Source organism: Lemur catta, chromosome 10 (assembly GCF_020740605.2).
Source record: "Lemur catta isolate mLemCat1 chromosome 10, mLemCat1.pri, whole genome shotgun sequence".
NCBI lineage: Eukaryota > Metazoa > Chordata > Mammalia > Primates > Lemuridae > Lemur > Lemur catta.
In genome coordinates this window covers 51,757,086-51,772,143 of record NC_059137.1, presented here as the reverse complement: position 1 = coordinate 51,772,143, position 15,058 = coordinate 51,757,086, and the positions used below count along the sequence as shown (strand labels likewise).

At 34.4% G+C, this 15,058-nt stretch overlaps 1 protein-coding gene and 1 pseudogene across 7 annotated transcripts in view; one reads left to right on the top strand and one right to left on the bottom strand.

The window, feature by feature from the left end:
* The window catches only part of CCDC171 (coiled-coil domain containing 171), a 367,143-nt gene that overhangs the window by 36,970 nt on the left and 315,115 nt on the right, over positions 1 to 15,058 (top strand). The window lies entirely within an intron of this gene.
* LOC123646328 lies at positions 223 to 14,668 on the bottom strand (annotated as a pseudogene).

Below are 15,058 nucleotides of genomic sequence, written 5' to 3'. Positions count from 1 at the left end.
TAATCAATAGCTGCACTTTTTGCCAACTGTGCTTATAACAGTCCTGAACAAGAAGGGTTACCTGTTTTAAGCTGCAGTAACTTTTCTGACTATGGATCCTTGTTCCTTCTGTGGTAGATTTTTACAGCTCCTCTAATGCATTTGTCTCAAAGTAACCTGCAGCTTATCTGACAATTCCTCACTCTCTCTCCTGCTAAGAACTATAGCCCTTTTCTGCTGTTTTTAGAACCTTCTGGTACCATATCCACCACTTCAACCACCAGATTCATACCCACTACCATCTGCGCTGCCTGAGCTGCTTCTACCAAAACTGTTCCCTTTTATGGGTCCATCATTTGATTGCTGTTGTCCACTATAATTTCTAAAATTGTTATAGTTGCAACTACCACCATAGTTACCTCTAAAATTTCCTCTTTCATTGTAACCATCATATCATCCTCCACCACCACCATGTACACCACCACAGCCCCCTCTACTACTAAAACCAGGACCACTGCCATAGTTGCCACCATCACTTCCAAATCCATTGTATTCACCATCATCTCCTCCATAACTACCTCTGCTGCCACCACCTCCATCACCATAGCCTCCTCTTCCACCAAAGTTTCCACCACGGCCAAAATTACCTCTACTACCTCCAGAGTTTCCCCCACGACCCATAAAGTTACCAGATCCTCCTCCCTGACCTCTTTGTGATCCAGCAGACTGCATCTCTTTTTTAGAAAGGATCTTTGTCACTTCACAGTTATGCCCGTTAATAGTATGGTATTTCTGAACAACAATTTTATCAACAGTATCATGATCATCAAAAGTTACAAAAACAAATCCTCTCTGTTTTCTACTCTGCCTGTCTTCTGTAATTTCTATGGTTTCAATCTTGCCATACATTTCAAAGTAGTCTCTCAAATTATATTCTTCTGTATCTTCTTTAATACCACCAACAAAAATTTTCTTCACTGTTAGATGGGCACCAAGCTTTACAGAATCCTGTCTAGAAATAGCTCTTTGGTTCTACAACATACCCATCAACCTTGTGTGGTTGAGCACACATTGCTCCATCCACCTCTTGAACACAAGAGTAAGTCATAAAACCAAAGCCCCTGGAACAATTTGTTTGGGGGTCTCTGATTACCATACGATCTGTGAGTGTGCCCCATTTCTCAAAATATTCTCTTAAACAATCATCTATAGTTTCAAAGCTCAGACCACCAATAAACAGTTTTCTCAAATGCTCTGGTTCCTTTGCAGCATGGCCTTCCTCCCCCCGGTGGTGGTGGTGACGGCTGGAGTTGGGCTGGGGGCAAGCAGCGTACAGCTTTACCTCTATTTTGAGCTCTTAAGTCTCTTTTAATCTACAGGTTCTTCATCTAGGGCTTTATTTTTATCTTGTGTATTTTTGAAAACACTAAATTATTTGTGCTATGGAGTTCCCACTGAATATGAAATTTCAGAACATCAGAATTAGATGGTGTTTCTTAGTATGGATCTTTCCTATTCAACGTGCAGGACATGTGGTGGTCATTTTAGTCAGGAGACTCAATGTGGTTCATTTTGAGGAATTCTCTTGTCTTATTTCTTCACAATTTTGTCCTCAGTTTCTTTTTTTCTGTTTTCTCTTTCTGGGGCTTTTATTATTTAAGTGTTAGACCAACTGGGTTGATGTTCTACTTTTCTTACCTTTTTCTTGTCTTTCTCTTTGTCTTTTTGTGGTCATTGAGGCTTCAGGGGAGATTTACTTCACTTTACTTCCTTATCTTCATATCAAATATTTTCTTTTTCTTTCTAATCTCTGAGAGCTTCTTCTCTGTATCATTTTTGTAGTATCTTGTTCCTATGTTATGACTGTAGCATTCATTTGTTTGTTCAGTAAATATGCACATTTATGGGTGCTTGAGGCATAGCAGAGAACAAAAGAAAAAGCCTCTCTTTTCTCTTGAAGTTGAGAGGAGAAATTGCTTTTTTTTTTTTTTGAGACAGGATCTTGCTCTGTCACTCAGACTGGAGTGCTGTGGTGCCATCATATAGCTCACTGCAGCCTCAAACTCCTGGGCTCAAGTGATCCTCCTGCCTTAGCCTCCTGAATAGATAGGACTACATGTCTGTGCCACCATGCTCGACTAATTTTTAAAAATTTTTTTGTAGAGAACAAGGGTCTCGCTTTGTTGCCCAGGCTGGCTCCTGTGGCCTCAAGTGATCCTCCTGCCTCAGCCTCCCAAAGTGCTGAGATTACAGGTGTGAGCCACTGTGCCTGGCCAGGAATTGCATGTTAAATGAAGCAAAACATTTGTAATGTGTTGGTTGGTAATAAGTGCCATGGAGAATAATAGAGGGGTGTAGGGGAGGTAATGAGTAATGGGATAGGATGGTTACCCTTTTATATTGGTGGTCATGGAAGGCTAACTTGATAAGGTGGCATTTGAGCTGAGACTTGAAGAAAAGGATTGAGCCATGTGGATATCTGGAGGAAGGACATTCTAGGTAGAAGGAATAGAAAGTGCAAAGGCCATGAGATGTAAGTGTGCTTGGAATATTTGAGGAATGGCAAGTAGACCATTGTGGCTGGAATGGAATGAACAAGAAAGAGACTACTAGCAGGATATATAGAATGGTAGGTAGATCATATAGGATCTTGAAGATCTTTCATATTTTGTTGTAAGAACTTTTGTTTTTTTCTGGGTGAGATAGAAAGCTATTGGAAAGTTCTGAGCAGAGGAGTGACATGTCTTATTTATGTTTTATCTTTTTTTTTTTAATCTTTTTTTTTTTTTTTTGAGACAGAGTCTCACTCTGTTGCCTGGGCTAGAGTGCTATGGCGTCAGCCTAGCTCACAGCAACCTCAAACTCCTGGGCTTAAGCGATCCTACTGCCTTAGCCTCCTGAGTAGCTGGGATTACAGGCATGTGTCACCATGCCCAGCTAATTTTTTCTATATATATTTTTAGTTGGCCAGATAATTTCTTTCTATTTTTAGTAGAGACGGGATCTTGCTCTTGCTCAGGCTGGTCTCGAACTCCTGACCTCGAGCAATCCTCCTGCCTCGGCCTCCCAGAGTGCTAGGATTACAGGCGTGAGCCACTGCACCCAGCCTATGTTTTAAAAACATTATTCTGAATACTCTTTGAAGAATAGATTAAAATAGACCATTTAGGAGACTGTTAAAGTAATGTAGATAAGAGACTATGGTGTGTTAGACCAAGGTAGTGGTAAAGGAGGTGGTCAAATTTGGATATATTTTAGAAGATAGAACCAACCAACAGAATTTGCTGATTAATTGGGCCTGGTTTGTGAGAGAACAAGAAGTAAAGGATAACGCCAAAGATTTTGGCTTGAGCAGACAGGTGAATGGCATTTTCATTTACTGAACTGGTGAAGAATACAAGTAGAGTAGGTTTGGGAGAGATCAGGAGTTTGGTTTTAGATATGTTAAATTTAACATGCCCGTTAGACATCCAAGTGGCGATGTTGAGTAGACAGTTGAATATATGAGTATTGGGTTTAGGGAAGCCTTCCAGTAGGGTGATAAGGAAATGTAATGAATGTTACATTGGAAAATTTGAAATGTTACAATCTAAAGGTCTTTTTTCTGTTTCTTTAGTTTCTGCAGAGAGTTTTGTGCTAGTTTCCAGTTTGGTGGTTGTAAAATGGAAGAAGGAAATGGAGGAAGAATCTAGACATCATACTGTTTAGTATGCAGACTTTCCCCTGGTTTCAGGCTGGTGTACCCCTCTCTCTGTCCCCTCTACATGTATTTCTATGTTCAGCCTCTGGTTTAGATTCATGTTCTCCAGATAATACACCTCTGTGTCAGGGTTAGGGATGGGTAGTTGTTTGGCTACTTGGAATTGGGTTGGATGCCTGGAGGTCTAACTTCTCATATTGATGATTTAAAAAAAAATCTTTATTGAGATGTAATTTGCATACTATAAATTCACCAATTTAAAGTATACAGTTCAATGGTTTTTAGTATTAATATATTGATGGCATTGTGCAACCATCACCAGAATCAATTTTAGAACATTTTTATCACCCCAATAAGAAACCTCATACCCATTAGCCATCACTTTCCTATTCCCCCATGTCTCTCAGCCTTAAGCAACCACTGATCTACTTTCTATGTTTATAACTTTGCCAATTTTAGACATTTCATATAAATGGAACTACACTATGTGGTCTTTCATGATTGCTTTCTTTCACTTAGCATAATGTTTTCAAGGTTCATCCATGCTGTAGTATATATCAGTATTTTGCTCCTTTTTATGACTGAATAATATTCTATAGTAAATCTACTACATTTTGCATATTCATCCATCTGTTGATAGACATTTATGTTGTTTCCACTTTTTTAGCTATTATGAATAATGCTGCTGTGAATGAATATTCATGTACAAGGTTTTGTGTGGATATGTTTTCAGTTCTCTTGTGTATATACCTAAGAGTGGAATTGCCTGGTCACATGATAACTGTATGGTTAACATTTGGAGGAACTGTCAGGCTGTGTTACACAGTGGCAGCACCTTTTTACATTCCCACCAGCAGTGTATGAGGGTTCCAGTTTCTCCAAATCCTTACCAACACTTATTATTGTCCATCTTTTTTATTATAACCATTGTGAAATGGTATCTCATGATTTTGATTTGTATTTCTTCTTTTTATTTAACTCTTTAAATAAAGATCTTTAAAACAAGGTCTTGCTCTGTTGTCAAGGCTGGAGTATAGTAGCCTGATCATAGCTCACTGTAACCTCCAACTTCTGGGTTCAATCGATCCTCCTGCCTCAGCCTCTTGAGTAGCTATAGGCATGCCCCATTATACTTGGCTAATTTTTAAATTTTTGGTAGAGAATGGGTCTTTCTTTGTTGCCTAGGCTGGTCTTGAACTCCTGGCCTTAAGCAATACTCCTACCTAGGCCTTCCAAAGCACTGGGATTACAGACATGAGCCACAGTGCCCTTGATTTGCATTTCTCTAATAACTAATGATGTTGAATATCATTTCATATGCTTATTGGCCATTTGTATGTCTTCTTTGGAGAAATATCTATTCATAACCCCTGTCCATTTTTAAAATGGGTTATTTGTACCATATGAATGTATAATGTTAATGATAGGGGAAATTGGGTTAATAACAGGGGAAACTAATAATGTCAAATATGAATTTGGCAAAGATAAGATTACACTTTTATCACATATGGTCTAATTTTTTATAAGATTAGAGAATGATAAAAATGAGATTATATTCTAAGTAATATTTTAACTTATTTTTCACTTTCAGCATCACTGAAAAGATGTTCAGCCAATAAATTCAGGAATGTATCATATTTTATATCATTTTAATACTAGTTTGTAGGTGGCTTATTAAAAAGGATTAGGATAGAGATAATGTTCTGAATGTTAGAATTTAAAAATCATTTAAAAGTCACTTTAAGATGCTGTAAAACCTAATCATCACTAAAAACATTTTAATTGTGTGATAGTTGCGAAGAAGTACTGATTCTTTTTTGTTGATAGAATTCTTGGTAAGCCAATTTTGACTCAGTTGAGAAAATGTCTAATGCCTAAACTTTAAGATGTATTTATGGATAATTCAGTTTTGATTTTGTTTACCTGTAAAATACTTAATTGCCCCAATATCTATTTTAGACTAGTTTTATTTTTCCTCTATGATTTTTCTTCACTGCTCTGTAAATACTGTTGATAATGGCAGGTCTCTGCTTTTGGAGAATTGCTTTGAAGATAGTATAGATAGTCTCTATTTTATTCTATTTATGAGAATTTTATAAGTGGACAGGTATAGTCTTCTGACTTATCTATGATACTTCATATTTAGATTCCTTTAAAAAACTTTGCTTTATATTACATTATGCATTATTAATATATATAGTATTAGTGAATATATTTTGCATTGGCTGTTTGACCGGATGGTGAGATAATGAACAAGAAGTTAAATTTATTTAAAAGTCACCAAATGGCATTAATTTTGCCTCTGAGTTTTTTCATATATTGTGCTGGCTGCATGGAATGTTGAGAGCTACTTAAAAACAAACAAGCAAGCAAAAAACACCTTCAAATCAGAGTGATCAAAATTTAAAATATTATGTACTATATTAGGCCTTTTTTGTAAAATATACCATGTTGTTGTAAAAGTCAGATGAGAAGAAGTTAAATAACAGTAAGTTAAAAATATTTCTAGAGAGAATTTTATGATAGTTTTACATTCAGTTGTGGAGACATTAACTACCAATACTTCTAGGTACTTGAGTTTTTTTTAAAGGAATTAAGCTGGGATAATAAAGAAGAAAATTGTTAAAATTTTAATTCAATAGAACATATTATTTAATATCAGTAATACTGGACAAAAGCAACTAATACAATAGACATTTAGCCTAATAAATGTTTTAAATTCTAGCGAAGCTTTTTAACAGTTGCATTTCATGAAAGGTATTTTCTTTATGGGCCTGGGCCAAAGAAGTTTGTATATATATTTATATATATATAAAAGAATTTTAAAATCTTATAAGCTATACACCATTGTGTGGCTTAATCATCTTAACATGGATCAATGGTTTCTTTGATTAAAAAAAAAGACAAACTCCCAATCCAATTTTATAAATGTGGTGCTGGATACCACAGAATCAAGGGAAAAGTGAACTGGAAGAAAAAATATCCATGGCTTTTATAAACTTCTTTACAACTAGGGGAGTTTATTATCATGGGAAATAAGCTTAACTCAATAAGAAAAAAGAAAAGAGAAGATGCAAACCTAATTCTGAGAGAACTGAAGAATCTTGTGAAGATTATGTTGGAGAGAGAACAGTCTTTGCAAATAAATTCTGAATTGCTTCTGTCAGTCATATTCTATATTATAGTAACATGAAGAAGGGTAGAAGGTAGCCTTTTTCTCTAAATGTGTACTACACTCAAGTGAAATAGGAAAGAAAAATGTATTTCACCTTTTATGATTGTTGATCAAGACAACCTTCTATGATTCATTTTTTAAAGCCATCACATGTTTGTAGGAATCATTTTTGAACTCCACTTGTGTTTATTACTAACTGTAATGATGAAATCTGCTGTTATATGGTCATAAGTATTATACATTTAAATATAATATTTTATGTTCATAATGGATTTTAAGATTGGAACTTCATTAAAGAATTTGTTAAATACTCAAATTTTTGTTTCCAGAAAAGTTAAAGATGATTTTTAAAGAAGCTAAATTAGTTTATTACCATGCTGATTGGAATTTGTGACCTGCAGATTCTCTTCCTGATAGTTCCTATTTTTAGTATGTCGTTTCTTTTATTACACCTAAAAGTAGTAAAACTTTTTTCCCTTAAACTGTTTTATAATCTGAGTGATATACTTCGTTATTCATTCCTTGCAGAATAAAAAATTGCTGTGTTCTCCAGTTTGTTCCTGTTGTCAACCCATTGCCTTCATATATCCCTTCTTGTTAAGACTCTGTTGCCATCCTCAGTGACTTTGAGTTTCCTATTCTCAAAACCGCACAGTTAACCAGTTATGGTCAAGATGACTGGCATAGAGAGCTCTGAATATTTATATATTCAGCTATGCTTTTAGTGAGGCTGTTTGTGATAATAATCTAGAGGTTTCTGGAAAACACATATGATCTGGCCATTAATGAAATAGTTACAAATGAATTGTAATTTGTAACAGGGAAATATAAGGAGTACCCTCAGAGGCAAATCAGTTTTCATCCGCAACACAGGTCTTTTGCTTACTTATAATGGAAATGCTTTGATAGATATGTCAGGACCCATTTTGTCCTTGTAGCTAAGGACCTCATATGATATCTGGTACATAGTAGGTACGCTTTAAGTGTTCCATTCTCCTTTTTAGCTGAGCTGTATAATAAAATAAATGTCAATGAGATTACCATGAAAAGGCACAAACCTATTCATTTGTTTTTAATAATCTTTTAAGTATTTTTATGTAATAGCATTTGATTAATGGGATCGAATATAAATATAACATGTTTGGACTTCTGTGGGGTTAGAGTTCAGTGGATTAGACTTTCCTGACCAGGTCAGCTGTTCACTTTTACACAGCAGTTCCCATGTTCCGAGCCACAAAGTAGCATTAATTTTGCCTCTGAGTTGTTTTTCATAATTACTGTGCTGGCTACATGGAAAGGGAGAGAGCTACTTAAAAACAAATAACCAAGCAAACCCACACACCTTCAAATCAGAATGCCTTATTAAGATTTAAAATATTATATACTATATTCGGCCTTTTTAATAAAATATACCATGTTGTAAAGGTCAAATGAGAAAATATAAGACTTCTTTGAAAACTGTAGAATATTAGTATTGAACTGTAGGATTGATCTTATCAGTGACATTAATGTAAATACACTCTCTTGTGTAGAAATGACACTTCGCAATATAAGTGCTTTAAAAAAACTCACATTAAAGGTCAGACTAATTGAACAATATTATTGATTTTTAAGATATTTGATTAGAATAAAGATAAATAGTAAAGGTTTCATAGACTATTCTTAATTATGACCCTTCAGTATATGAATCTGGTTAAGTGATTTGATATCATGATGCATGTTTTTCAAATATTTATCAAATACTTGGAGACTTTGACCGTTTGATGTGTCTTTTTTGCTAATAAAAAGTACTTTGAGACCTTCATTTTAAGGGTTCAAAGAACAGTGGTTATTCCGCCCCCATAAAGAATAAGTATTGTAGTTAAATGTTAACATATAATAAATTATTAATAGCCATTAAAATAACAATAAAATATATTTAGCACTAAAATAGACATTATAGAATTAGTCTATGATGATTCAGTCTGTTGGAATAATCTTTTTTAAGATGGATTATTACTATATTGGTTACTTGTGTAAATGTCCATTAATGGGAATTATCAGGTGTTAAAAGAAAAATAAACAACCACTTTTTTATTTACAAAAGTTATTGATATTCTGGGGTAAACTTTGTACAACTGTTTAGGAAGCAGTAATATATAACACACTACTGAAGAATCATTAACTAGTATGTACTTGGGTGAAAATTCCTCTATTTTTCTTGATATCTATTTTAATGTGGGCTAAACTTTGTATATAGAATGTTTTTCTGCTTGACTAATTCCTCTAAGTTCATCTATATCCTCTAAGCTGGATATGTTGTATTTGTGGAGGAAAGAATATGGTAGGAGCTGTTTATTTATTCAGTCTTTCAGCACATTCATTGTATACACATGTTTTTATAACTTTTTTGAAACTTTTATAGTAGTCCCATGGAAACCACAGAAGCAAACGTGGTATGGAGAACATCTGGGTATGTTTGGTTAGTTCTGCTGTTGAATTGGAGTTGTTAGCTTATGCCTGGTTTATGATAAAGTAACATGTATTAAAGGATTGGACAAAAGTCATCCTTCTTTATATTGCCTTCTTCAAAGACTGAAAACTCACTTATGTGTCGTAGATTGTCTAATTGGGCTTAATGTGATTTAATGAGATAGAAATCAGAAAAAAAAGGTAAACACGTAGTATTTACTAGAATCAAAATATCTTGGCAGTATATTACAGTAGGAAAGGACATGGCAACTAGCTAATAAATGACAAAATGTGTGATCATTTTGTGTTACACAAAGAACTCTGTTCATAGTGTTAGGGAACAGACATGTAATGCCTGTATTACAGACAAAGCTGTATGTAGTTAAATTGGTCTGTGGTATATATAAATTTGTGTTAGATCTTGTATTTTAATCAGAATTCTGTTATGCCCTCTGCCCTTGCTTTTGATTATATTAGAATTGAATACCAGTGAGACAGTTTATGAATGTTGTAGTTAGTTAGTTCTCTTTGGTGGTATTGGAAAAAACAGTCCGTGAGCAGCACGTTGATGTTCCTCTAGCACCCTCTGCTGGATATAAGAATTAATTCACCAGACTAGAAGATTAAAAAAATATTTATTGCCAGGGCTTTCATTTAATTATGTCTGTCAACAAAGCTCACTCTTGGAAGGAGTTTGTTTAAAGATTTGATGATTTTTTTCTGTCCTTACTGAGTAATTGATAGTTTTAGTAATAATAAACAGCTTATAAATTTGTTTTCTTTTGGATATTTCATTTAAACAGGAAGGTGTGAAAATAAAAGATGTGATCTCTGGTTTATTATTTCAACCCATTTGGTTTTGGTCTAGGCAGGAAAAACAGAACCTCTAGCAGTGATGTGTGATATTTCCAGTTTTCCTACCTTCTTGCTGGTACTTGTTGTTTTCTGCTTTTTAAAATTATCGCCATCTTAGAAGGTGTAAAGAGGCATCTCTTTGTGGTTTTGATTTCCATTTCTCTAATGACTAATAATGTTGAACATCATTTCATGTATGTATTGGCCATTTGCATATCTTCTTTGGACAAATGTCTATTTAAGTCCTTTACCCTTATTTTAATTGAGTTGTTTTTTTATTGCATGAGTTCTTTATTCTAGATACTAGCCCATTACCAGATACTTAATTTGTAAATATTTTCTTCCAATTTTTTAGGTTGTCATTTTACTTTCTTACTAAAGTTCTTTGCTGCACATAAGTTTTTATAATAATTTGTTAATTTTTTATGGATACATAATATTTGTACATATTTATGTACAAATGTAACATTTTGTTATATGCATAGAATGTGTAATGATCAAGTCAGGGTATTTAGGATATCCATGACCTAGAGCATTTATCATTTCTATGTGTTGGGAACATTTCAAGGCCTCTTTTCTTGCTATTTTGAAATACACAATATATTGTTAACTAGTCACCCGACTCTGCTATTGAATATTAGAACTTATTCCTTCTAACTGTATGATTGTACTTATTAGCATCCTCTCTTTATTGCCTTCCTCTGACCTTCCCAGCCTCTGGTGACTATCATTCTACTCTCTACCTCTAGGAGATCAGTGTTTTTAGTTCCCATATAAGTGAGAGCATGCAATATTTATCTTTCTGAGCCTGGCTTATTTCACTTCACATAATGACCTCTAGTTCCATCCATGTTGCTTACAGAATTTCATTATTTTTTATGGCCAAATAGTATTCTATTGCATATATATATATCACATTTTCTTTATCCATATATCCATTGATGGATACTTAGATTGATTCTATACCTTTGCTATTGTAAATAGTGCTGCAATAAGTTTTTAATTTTGATGAAGTCCAGTTTATTTTTTATTTTTTTGCTTGTGCTTTTGTTGTTTTATCTAAGAATCCGTGAAGATTTACTTCCATGTTTTCTTCTAAGAGTTTTATGGTTTTAACTCTTACATTTAGGTCATTGATCCATTTTGAATTCATTTTGTATATGATCCAAGATATGGGATCCAAATTCATTTTTTCTTGCCTGTGTATATCCAGTTGTCTCAGTACCATTTAATGAAAAGATAATTCTTTCTCATTTAATCTTTCTCTTGTCACCATTATCAAAAATCAATTAACCATTGATTATGGGTTTATTTCTGGACTCTCAGCTCTTTTCTATAGATCCAGATGTTTGTTCTTATGCCAGTACCACATTTTTTTTTTTACCACATTGTTTTGATCACTGTAGCTTTGCAGTAAGTTTTTTTTTTCTTTTTTTTGAGACAGAGTCTCACTCTGTTGCCCAGGCTAGAGTGTCGTGGCATCAGCCTAGCTCACAGCAACCTCAAACTCCTGGGCTCAAGCAATCCTACTGCCTCAGCCTCCCAAGTAGTTGGAACTACAAGCATGTGCCACCATGCCCGGCTAATTTTTTCTGTATATTTTTAGTTGTCCAGCTAATTTCTTCTATTTTTTTAGTAGAGACAGGGTCTCACTCTTGATCAGGCTGGTCTCGAACTCCTGACCTCGAGCAATCCTCCCGCCTCGGCCTCCCAGAGTGCTAGGATTACAGGCATGAGCCACCACGCCTGGCCTGCAGCAAGTTTTGCAGTTGTGAAATGTGTCTTCCAACTTTGTCCTTCTTTTTTAAGATTGTCATGTTAACATTTTGAGAACTCTTTTGGTAAAGAAAATTGTTTGGCTTTAATCCTGTTTCTCACATGCTTCTGATAATGAAATTGCTTTTTAATATATTAGCCAGTAACAATCCACGGGACTGGTATTCTGTGTGAAACATATTTTGAGAAGGATAGAAAAGAAGTGAATATGAAGGGAATTTTTCTTGTTTTTTCTTATTTTCCCCCGTTTGAAAGAAGAGAATTAAAAAAAAAATTTAGCTCACATTAACAGTATTGATTGAATTAAACTCTGCCTTCTCATTTACTTTTTCTGTTTAGGCATAAATGGCTTAATTTATTTTAATAATTTCTTGTTGTTATTGTCAAAACATAATTTTGTTAGTTGGGTTAATAATGATACCAGTATCATACTTCCCCTTTAACCTTAATACCTTTGCTTTTGTTGCTGATTTTTAATATGGAAAATTTAAAACATATGTGAAAGTAGAAAGAGTACTATACATACTATAATGGATCCGCATGTATGCATCATGTAGTTCCAACAATTATCAGCTTATGGCCAGTATTATTTCATGAATACCAACCCACACTCCAGCCACTAGCTCGATTATTTTAAAGCATATGCAGACATCATGTGATTTCATCTGTGAGCACTTCAGCATGTACTAAACAAGACAGAAGTTTTAAAAAATACCAGTCATTATCACACCTAAAAAAATAATAATAATTCCTTAGTTTCATCAAATGTATCCAAATTTCCTTATTTCCAGATTTTTGGAGTGTTTTGAGACTTCACAATAAACTATGAATATTTACTAGTTTAATCTTTCATTGGAATACCTATTATTTCAAAATACTCTAGTAGTATAGGACTTAAATCTCTTTACTTTTGTAGAGATTATACTCTGTTAACTGAAAGTATTATTTTATCCTTTGGATTTAAATTATATTTAGACCAAAAGGATCACATTTGGATTTGTTGCTTTCTGTTCCCTGAAGAAAACTGTTTTCTAGTTTAATAACTCATTAAGAAATATTATTGATAGTTATAAAATCTAAATAAACCAAATAGTTCAGTGTGAAAAAATACTCTGTGACTTTCATGTTTACAAAACACAGGGTGATTAAATCCCCAAGCAGAATTACTCATAGTAATGAAAGCCATTAGTAGCAAGTGCATCTTAAAAAGGCCTCTAGAGAAGAAGGGATATTTGTGTTTATGCACTGTAACAATCATTGTGGGAATATGTTTTGCCCTAAAAGAAGTTTAGTCATTTCTTAATTATTCATAGACAGCTTGATTAGTTTGTGGATTATCCAGTTTTAATTTATGCCTCTTCTTGTTGTGATCTATTACCATTTTTGTCTGTAAACAAAAAGAAATGGTGGGAGAAAAGGAAAAATCAGATTAATCAAGTTGAACATTAAAAAAAAACTTCGCTTGGCTAAATGGCTGAGTAAATACAATGAATATTAACTTATTTCTTGCCCAAACTTTATCTAGAAAGGGAAATCAAATTAGTAATGCCTTTCTGTATCACTTTTGAGCTATCTGTATTGACAGAACTTGATGGCATTTTTTTGCTACTGTTATCCTGAAACATGCTGGGTGTTTCTATAGTTCTATTTTCCCTACCCCAGACATGGTTAGGTCATAACCAATTCCCTCTTTGGGACTAGGAATCTGGTGCTTCCCAGGGCTGCATTTTCTCAACAGAAATGGCATTCAAAAATAAAGGTCTTGACTTCTGCTTCAGGACAGAAACTAACTCATGCCTGAAAAATTGATAAAATAGGCTTCATTGTAATGAAAACTTTTTCTTCGTTAATGACACTCTTAAGAGAATGAAAAGACAAATGGTAGACTTGGAGAAAATAATTGCAAATTACATAACCAACAAGGGACTTGTATCCAGATTATATGATGAACTTTCAAAACTCAATAATATGAAAATAACCCAATTAATAAATGGTGGAAATATTTGAGTAGATACTTCACCAAAGATGATATACAGGTGACAAATACGTATATGAAAAGATGCTCAATGTCATTTGTCATTAGGGAAATGCAAAGTGAAACTAAAATGAGATACCATTACATGCCTATTTGAGTGTCTAAAAAACCCCAAAGAACCAAAACAGAAAAAATGGCCATGCCAAGTGTTGGTGAGGAGTGGAACAATGGAAAATTTCATACATTGCTGTTAGGAATGTAAATTGGTACTACCACTTTGGAAAACAGTGTGGCAGTTTCTTAAAATATTCAACCTTCAGGGGACTGGGTGTGGTGGCTCACACCTGTAGTCCTAGTACTTTGGGAGGCCGAGGCAAGAGGATCACTTGAGGCCAGGAGTTTGAGACCAGCCTGTGCAAAATAGTGAGAGCTTGTCTTTACCCAAAATAGAAAAATTAGCCAAGTGTGGTGGCACACAATTGTAGTCCTAGCTACTGAGGAGGCTGAAATAGGAGGATTGCCTGAGTCTAGGAATTTGAGACTGCTGTGAGCTATGATTGTGCCACAGCACTCTAGCCTGGGCAACAGAGCAAGACCCTGTGTCAAAAACAAAATTCCACGGACACCTACCAGTTATTCCACTCTTCACTATTTACCCCAGGAAAATGAAATTATGTGTCCATACTTGTGCACAAATGCTTGTGGCAGCTTTGTTTGTAATAGCTAAAACTGGAAACAGCTCAAAGTCCATCAACATGTCAACAGATAAATCAGTTGTGGTTGATATCAACCATAGTCGAATAGTACTTAAGAATAAAAAAGAATGAACAATTGATACATGCAACCACATGGATGAAATAATTATGGAGGAGGAAAAAAGCCAGGCGATCAAAAGTACACAATGTATGATTCAATTTATATAAAATTCCAGAAAATACAAATTGCTCTATAGTGACAAAAAGCAGATTGGTGGTTACTTGGGGCTGGGGAGGGCTGGAGGAAGGTATTACCAAGAGACACAGGAATCTTTTAAAGGTGACGGACATGTTTCCTATCCTTATTGTGACAATGATTTCATCAGAGTGTGTGTATGTTTGTGTATATAAAAAAGCTTATCAAAGTGTACACTTTCAATATGTATAGGTTA